The following is a 7,954-nucleotide window of genomic DNA, read 5'->3' as shown; positions in this document are numbered from 1 at the left end:
TTTTAATAGAATCGTTATCATTAAATTATTATTATTATTATTATTATTATTATTATTATTATTATTATTATTATATAATGTGTAATATTCAAATTTATATTTTTAGAACATAATTAATAAGGTTAATTTAAAAAAATAAGCTTTAACAAAAAAAATAAATAAAAAGAGTGTCAAGTAAATAGGGGGTTTGGGTCACAGGTGACAAAAGAGTTTTAAAATGAGGTGTAGGTGACACAAGTCTTAATTATTAGTTGGAGGTGACAATTATTTTATTATGGATTAAGAAAGTTGGAAAAGTTTTAAAATAGCACACAAGTTTTTAAATTTACACTTTGATCCCAATGTATACCTAAAATAACGGGAAACGGAGGAAAAAAAATGAGTCTTTCTCTCTCTTCTCATCCACTGTCGTTTTCTCTCTCTTAGCGATTTTTGTTGTTAATTGTTTATGTTTTTGCTTCTTTATTCATCATCTTCTGCTTCATCTTCTTCTGTCGACCATTCTTCTTCTGTCGATCATTTGTTGTTGTTGGTGGTGGTGGTGGTGGTACAACGCTACTGCTGCGATCTGACCAATTTCTTAGGTCAAATTTTGTTTACTACATCACTTTCCACTTTGGCATTACTTCATAGGTTACTTTGGTAAGTAAAATTATGATTTTTATTCGTATTTGTCATTTGGGTACACTTTTGTTTTTCCAACAATGGATAGAACCCCCGATTATGAATCCAGCGCAAATGCCTATAATTTAAACAGATCAATCATCTGGTGTATCAGATGAGTAATCTGTTGCATCAGACTATTTATCTGTTGCATCATCATATTATCTATTGCATCAGACGTATTATCTTTTGTATCAGGATGTTTATCTGTTGCACCAGACTAATTATCTGTTGCATCAGAATATTTATCTGTTGCACTAGACTAATTATCTGTTGCAACGAATGATTAATCTGTTTGACACAACACAAATCAACCCTTGCCACAAATCCAACAAATAAATCTTGCTATTGCTACTGGATTTTAAATTATTCCTTTTTACATCGAATCGTCAAAATATTTGTTGAGAAGATAATAGACAGAAAGAAAATTAAATATGGATTAAAACGTCAAAGATCAAATATAATTTATTTATTTAACAAATAAAAATACATATAATAGACTAAAATAAAAATAATAGTCTAATTATTATTATTATTATTATCAGCATCATCATTGCCAGCCGTCTAATCTTCAACCGGAAGTAGCAAGGCTATCCTTAGCCTGCATATCTTGTGGAGCATTCTTGATCTAACTCCTCCCAATTTCCATTCCAGATCACGAAGTTGATTTCGAAGTTCATTCATGGCGTCTTGCAGAAAAGCAACGTCCCACACTGGGTCATCCATAATCTTATCTTCTAGAGTGTAATATGAACGACGAGATGCAATAAATAAATAGAGTGTGTATTTGAATGAACGATTGATTAAAAAATAAAAATGGTGAAAAGTCGCGATCAATTATTAAAATTGTGGTTATAAATTATGTTTCTTATTTATTTCCTTATTATTTATTTACGAAACATTTTTCATATTGAATAATCGGAACTCCGAGTCATGTCTTTCTCTTTTCATCCTCTCAATAATAACAATAGCCCTTTTTTTTTATAAATAACCGTCAGGTGCAACATATGATCGATCTGTCGTAGCACATTAATCTCTAACTGTTGACACAAATTGCTGCTTAATCCCTACCACCAATCGTCGACATGTTGAGAACAAGGAATAAACAGAATGATTATTATTAAATACTAAATAAGAATTAAAAATTCAAAGTCGACAACAAAATGAAATGAATGTTCATAGATTTTTGAATCCCCTGGGTAGATTTGATATATAAAAGGAGAAAAATAATCACTAAAATAACAAACATTACCTAATTATTATTACTACTATTATTATTATTGTCAATCAGACATCTTTCATTCATCCGGCAGCCTTGCTCCGAAGTCAGCCAAATATCTCTCTGGAGTTCATCAACCAAACTGCCTTTGAAGTTCATGCAAGGACTTGATATGAATATTCTTGTACGAATCTGGATCATCCATCTTTGTAAGGAGGAACCTATTTATAAATTATTGTATCTCGAAAAGAAAAGAAAATTGCTCTAAAATAAATCTAACAGATGGATAATCTGTTACAAAATATATTCTTTCTGTTGTATAACTTACAACATAATGGCAAACTTTTTGCAACAGATGTATATATCTGTTTGATTTCTGCAACAGGTTGATCACTATCGTAACAGATGTCTCCAATTGATTGACAATATAAACAGATGTGTCATCTGTTGCAATAAGCTAGTCATCTGTTTATTTAATTTAAGCTATAGATGGGCTAGAAAGAATAAGGTGCGTGAAGATGGATCCACTATCATATGTGTCGGAGTTAAGTATGTATTACTGATAAGGTTACCGGGACAACACACAAAGTACAATGTTTTTGTGAATGCAGTTTTTAACCAATTAGGCATTGATCATTCAAACAAGATCCTGCATTGTACCGTTAAGTTTGATAGATTCGAAATTGATAAGGCTGAGGATCTCATGAAGATAGTGCAGATACCCTGTTATAAATTACTAACGGTTGGTGCTCATGTTTATGCGTGTCAAGTTTTGAGAAGGGATCAATATGTGTCGTCACTGCAGAGAACCAATAGCGATTGAACTTAACTTTAAGTGTGCATTGGACCCTTAGAGGGACCTCAAAGCCTCGCACTGCATCAAACAAGAATGGAAAACCAATATAGTTATTGCCCTGGCCAAAATTTATATGGTTGGGTTGCTCGCTCGAGTTGATGATTATATGCCAGAAGGTGCGGTAGAAGAATGCTTTCGAGGGAAAATGGGTTGTTGATGGAAGACTATATCATCTGAGAGCTAATTGAAGAAGAGACACAGGGTAGAAAGTAACTTCTAACGAATCTGGACGATGGAATTATCTTATCAGATGTGAAATCTGAATCAAGTGCAAATATGAAAATGTATCCAGTAATGTAATTCAGTCTATTGTGTCTTTGAAAAAAAGACAATGCAGATGGATACTTTGCTAGGGAGCTGCATGGCCGGGATTATCACCTAGGTAGAAAATAATAGAAGACCAACAAAGCAGCCTCACGGGCATCGAGGGTAGAAATGATATTCAGCAAGTCTAGAAAACTTAAGCCAACAACAACTGCAGTGAAAATAAGGAAACTAAGTGAGGCAGCAATTTTTGAATTTTAAATTTCATCCCATCTTCTTATTTGTGTTTCCGATCAGGTCCACTACTATTGACCTGATCGGAACCACAAACGAGATTGAAAGGCAAATATAGTATCATTGCTTCCTTGGCAATATGGTTATAATTGATTGTGTTTTCTTGCCTTGACATGCTTTCAACATTCCTTGGATAAGATCAGATGCTTGCTGTAGTATGTGAATCCTGATAATTTTCAAGCTTGCCTCCAGCTTGTTGATTCTATATTCAAGCTGGTCGTTACCGTCTTCATAGTTGGTAAGGATTTCCTCGTCTCTTGTGAGCTCAATCAGGAACACTACCTTCAAAGCTGTGGCATTCTTGAAGCCCTTCAGAACACTTTCTCTTCAGAAGCTTTAAAGGATACATGGAGGGTCTCTGTGTTTGTTTTAGGATGTGGTCCCAACAGTTGAACAACACACTTTTATCGAGCGTTGCTCATGCATCTTGCTCAGCCAATTTGATAAATTAGTAAGCATGGAGTTACGTAGCATGTGATTTAAACCGGCTCTATCAAGCCTATCAAACATTACGTAACTCCAAGCTCATTACCCTATCAAAATAATATATCGGAGTTAGTGCAAATAGAAAAAAAGCCCAATATGTCAGCCTTTCTGCTGATCACTCTTCTCCAATATAGATGACAAGATATTTTTTATGCAAAAGTCTACACCATCGCCAGACATGATTGCCTGGGAACATGTCTGGTGACGGTGTAGACTTTTGCATAGCAAATATCTTGTCATCTATATTAGAGAAGAGCAATCAGCAGAGAGGCTAAGAGATTGAGCTCGTTCGATTTGTGCACTAACTCGGTCATATTTTTTTGATAGAGTAATGAGCTTAGAGTTACATAACGTTTGATAGGCTTGGTAGAGCCGGTTTAGATCACACGCTACGTAACTCCATGCTTACTAATTTATCAAATTGGTTGAGCAAGATGCATGAAGCAACGCTAGATAAAAGTATGTTGTTCAACTTTTGGGACCACATTTTCAACGTGCATCAATATATTTTGACCTAAAACAAACACAGAGACCCTCCATGTATCCTTTAAGGCTTCTGAAGAGAAAGTGTTCTGAAGGGCTTCTAGAATGACACAACTTTGAAGGTAGTGTTCCTGATCGAGCTCACAAGAGACGAGGAACTCTTTACCAACTTCAAAGAGGGCAATGGTCAGCTTGAATACAGAATCAACAAGCTGGAGGTAAGCTTGAAAATTATCGGGATTCACATACTACAACAAGCATCTAATCTTCTTCAAGGAATGTTGAAAGCATGTCAAGGCTAGAAAAACACAATCAATTATAACCATATTTCTAAGGAAGCAATGATACTCTATTTGCCTTTCAATCTCATTTGTGGTTTCGATCAGGTTAACGACAGTGGACCTGATTGGAAACACAAACAAGAAGGCATGGGATGAAATTTAAAATCAAGAAATTCGTCGCCTTCGCTTAGATTCATTATTTTAACTTCAGTTGCTACTGGCATAAGTTTTCTAGACTTGCTGTATATTATTTCTACCCTCGATGCCCGTGAGGCTTCTTTGTTGGTCTTCTCCTATTTTCTATCTAGGTGATAATATCGACCACGCAGCTCCCTAGCAAAGTGTCCATCTGCATTGTTTTTCTTTCAGAGACACAACAGATGAAATTACATTACCGGATACACTTTCATATTTACACTTGATTCAGATCTCGCATCAGTTAAGATAATTCCACCTGCCAGATTCATTAGAAGTTACTTTCTACCCTATGTCTCTTCTTCAATTAGCTCTCAGATGATATAGTCTTCCATCAACCACCCATTTTCCTCTAAAAGCATTCTCCTACCGTACATTCTGGCATAAAATCATCACCCCGAGCGAGCAACCCAACCATATAAATTTTGGCCAGTGCAATAAATATATTGGTTTTTCATTCTTATTAGATGCAGTGCTAAGCTTCGAAGGACCTCTAAGGGTCCAATGCACCCTAAAAGTTAGTCCAATCGCTATTGAATCTCTTTACAATGACACAAAAATTAGATCCCTTCACAATGCTTGACAAATAAACATGAGCAACAACCACCATTAAATCTTAACAGGCTATCAGAACCATATTCATGGTCCCTCATCCTTATCAGTTCGGACCTACCAAACTTAACTATAAAATTGCAGACATCTTATTTGAACGATCTATAACTAATTCGTAAAACATCATTCACAAAATCAGTGCACTACATGTGTGTTTCCACGATAACGCTATCAGTAATACATAACTCCAACATATGAAATAGTTCCATCTACAAGCAGCTTATTCCTCCGATCCCATCTTTACTGCAACCTCTTGAGATAGTCCATCAAAAGTTGATCAACTGTTAGTTCCTTATGTCTACAAAGAAGAGGAAAAAAATTGATGTCACAAAAAAAACATTGTCCATCTGTTGTAACAGATTTGGAGTCTGTTGTAACAGATGTGGAGTCTGTTAATACAGATGTGGAGTTTGTTGTAACAGATGTGGAGTTTGATGGAATACATCAAATCAGCCTTTCCAGTGATTTTATTTGTTCCAACAGTTTTTCCATCTGTTGCAACATCAACAACAGCATAAACATCAATAAAAAAAACAATATTTGTTCCAACAACATCATCAACAATAAAGAAGCAACATCCTTTATGCTAAAACCATCAACAACACCACAATTCCAACAACGCCAATCCTAACAACAACATCAATAACTGCATCAACAATAATGAAAAAAACAAAATACATACAAAAAAAAGTGATACTGCCAACAAGGCTTTTAAACTTCTCCCAACAGATGACTTTTTTCTCATATTATAAAAAAAATTCTCAGATTGTTTATTCAACACTTACAAGTTTCTTAAATTTTTTTTAATAAATATGATATGGGTAAATAGTAATTAAATAAAAAATAGATGTTAATAACATGCAAAGAAAAATATGAGAATGAAAGAGCAATACTGAACCATACCTTAATATCAAAAAGGGGATCAAAATAGAAATTTAAGTCGAGGAAAGATATGGATGGGTTTAGATCTGAAAAGATCTTAATGAGAAGAGAAGAGAAAAGCGAGAAAAAAGGTTGTGACCCTAAAGAGGAGAGAGAAAAAAAATGAGAGTTGAATAAAATTAACTGCAGCTGAAGGAAGAGATGAGATAATTTTTATAGATGTATTGTGTACGTAGACGTGGTGGTTTTAAATATTCATTAATTTCATTAATAATTTGAGGGGCACGAGGAAGACTAAGACTACTGACATTGAAAAGACAAGACAAGACTGCTTAATGAACTCACTTTTGAGATATTCAAGAAATATTTTTTACCGCCTTTAGTAGTAAGTACTACTACTTGATATTATCTAGTCGGACCAGAAGCTTCTTGCTTTAAAATTAAAAGAGATAAAAAGATTTTCAAATAGATATGTCATCTGTTGCAACATATATAAATATCTATTTAGAAATTTGAACAGCTCAGTCATCTGTTACAACAGATATAAATATCTATTTAAAAATCTCAAAAGATCAGTCATCTGTGAGAACAGATAAAAATGTTTATTTGATAATTAATAAAATCAGCTATGTCATCTGTTACAACAGCTATAAATATTTTTTTGAAAATTTCCAACAACTCAGTCATCTGTCACAACAGATGTAAATATCTATTTGATAATTAAATTAGATATGTCATCTGTTGCAACATATATGTAACTGTTTGAAAATTTTCAACAGCTTAGTCATTTGTTGCAACAGATTTCATAGCAATTGATTTAGGTGGAACTAGGGATGAATGAATGAGCTCGCAGGGTCAACTACAAATCCAATTGAGTATTTACAATTGCATGGCATTGGTATTGCGTTCATACCGACCTGAGATGTTGATCGATCGCTCTGAGTTGAAATGAGTTCTCATCAACTTAATGTTAGGATAGTGATAGTACCTAAGTTGATTTAGGTGGAACTAGGGATGAATGAGTGAGCTCGCAAGGTCAACTATAAATCCAATTGAGTCTTTGCAATTGCATGGCATTAGTATTACATTTATCCCGACCTGAGTCGTTGATCGATCACTCTGAGTTGAAATGAGTTCTTATTAACTCAATGTTAGGATAGTGATAGTACCTAAGTTAATTTAGGTGGAACTAGGGATCGTAGGGTCAACTACAAATCCAATCGAGTCTTTACAATTGGATGGCATTGGTATTGCGTTCATCCCGACCCGAGTAATCGATCGATCACTCTGAGTTGAAATGAGTTCTTATGAACTCAATGTTAGGATATTGATAGTACCTAAGTTGATTTAGGTAGAACTAGGGATAAATTAGTGAGCTTGCAGGGTCAACTACAAATTCAATCGAGTTTTTGCAATTGCATTACGTTGGTATTGCATTCATCCCGACCTGAGTCGTTGATCGATCACTCTGAGTTGAAATGAGTTCTCATAAACTCAATGTAAGGATAGTGATAGTACCTAAGTTGATTTAGGTGGAACTAGGGATGAATGAGTGAGCTCGCAGGGTCAACTATAAAATCCAATCAAGTATTTACAATTGTATGGCATTGGTATTGCATTCATCCCAACCCGAGTCATCGATCGATCACTCTGAGTTGAAATGAGTTCTGATCAACTCAATGTTAGGATAGTGATAGTACCTAAGTTGATTTAGATGGA

This window comes from Capsicum annuum, chromosome 6, assembly GCF_002878395.1.
Source record: "Capsicum annuum cultivar UCD-10X-F1 chromosome 6, UCD10Xv1.1, whole genome shotgun sequence".
NCBI classification, from domain to species: Eukaryota; Viridiplantae; Streptophyta; class Magnoliopsida; order Solanales; family Solanaceae; genus Capsicum; species Capsicum annuum.
Note: the sequence above shows the minus strand (reverse complement) of the source record.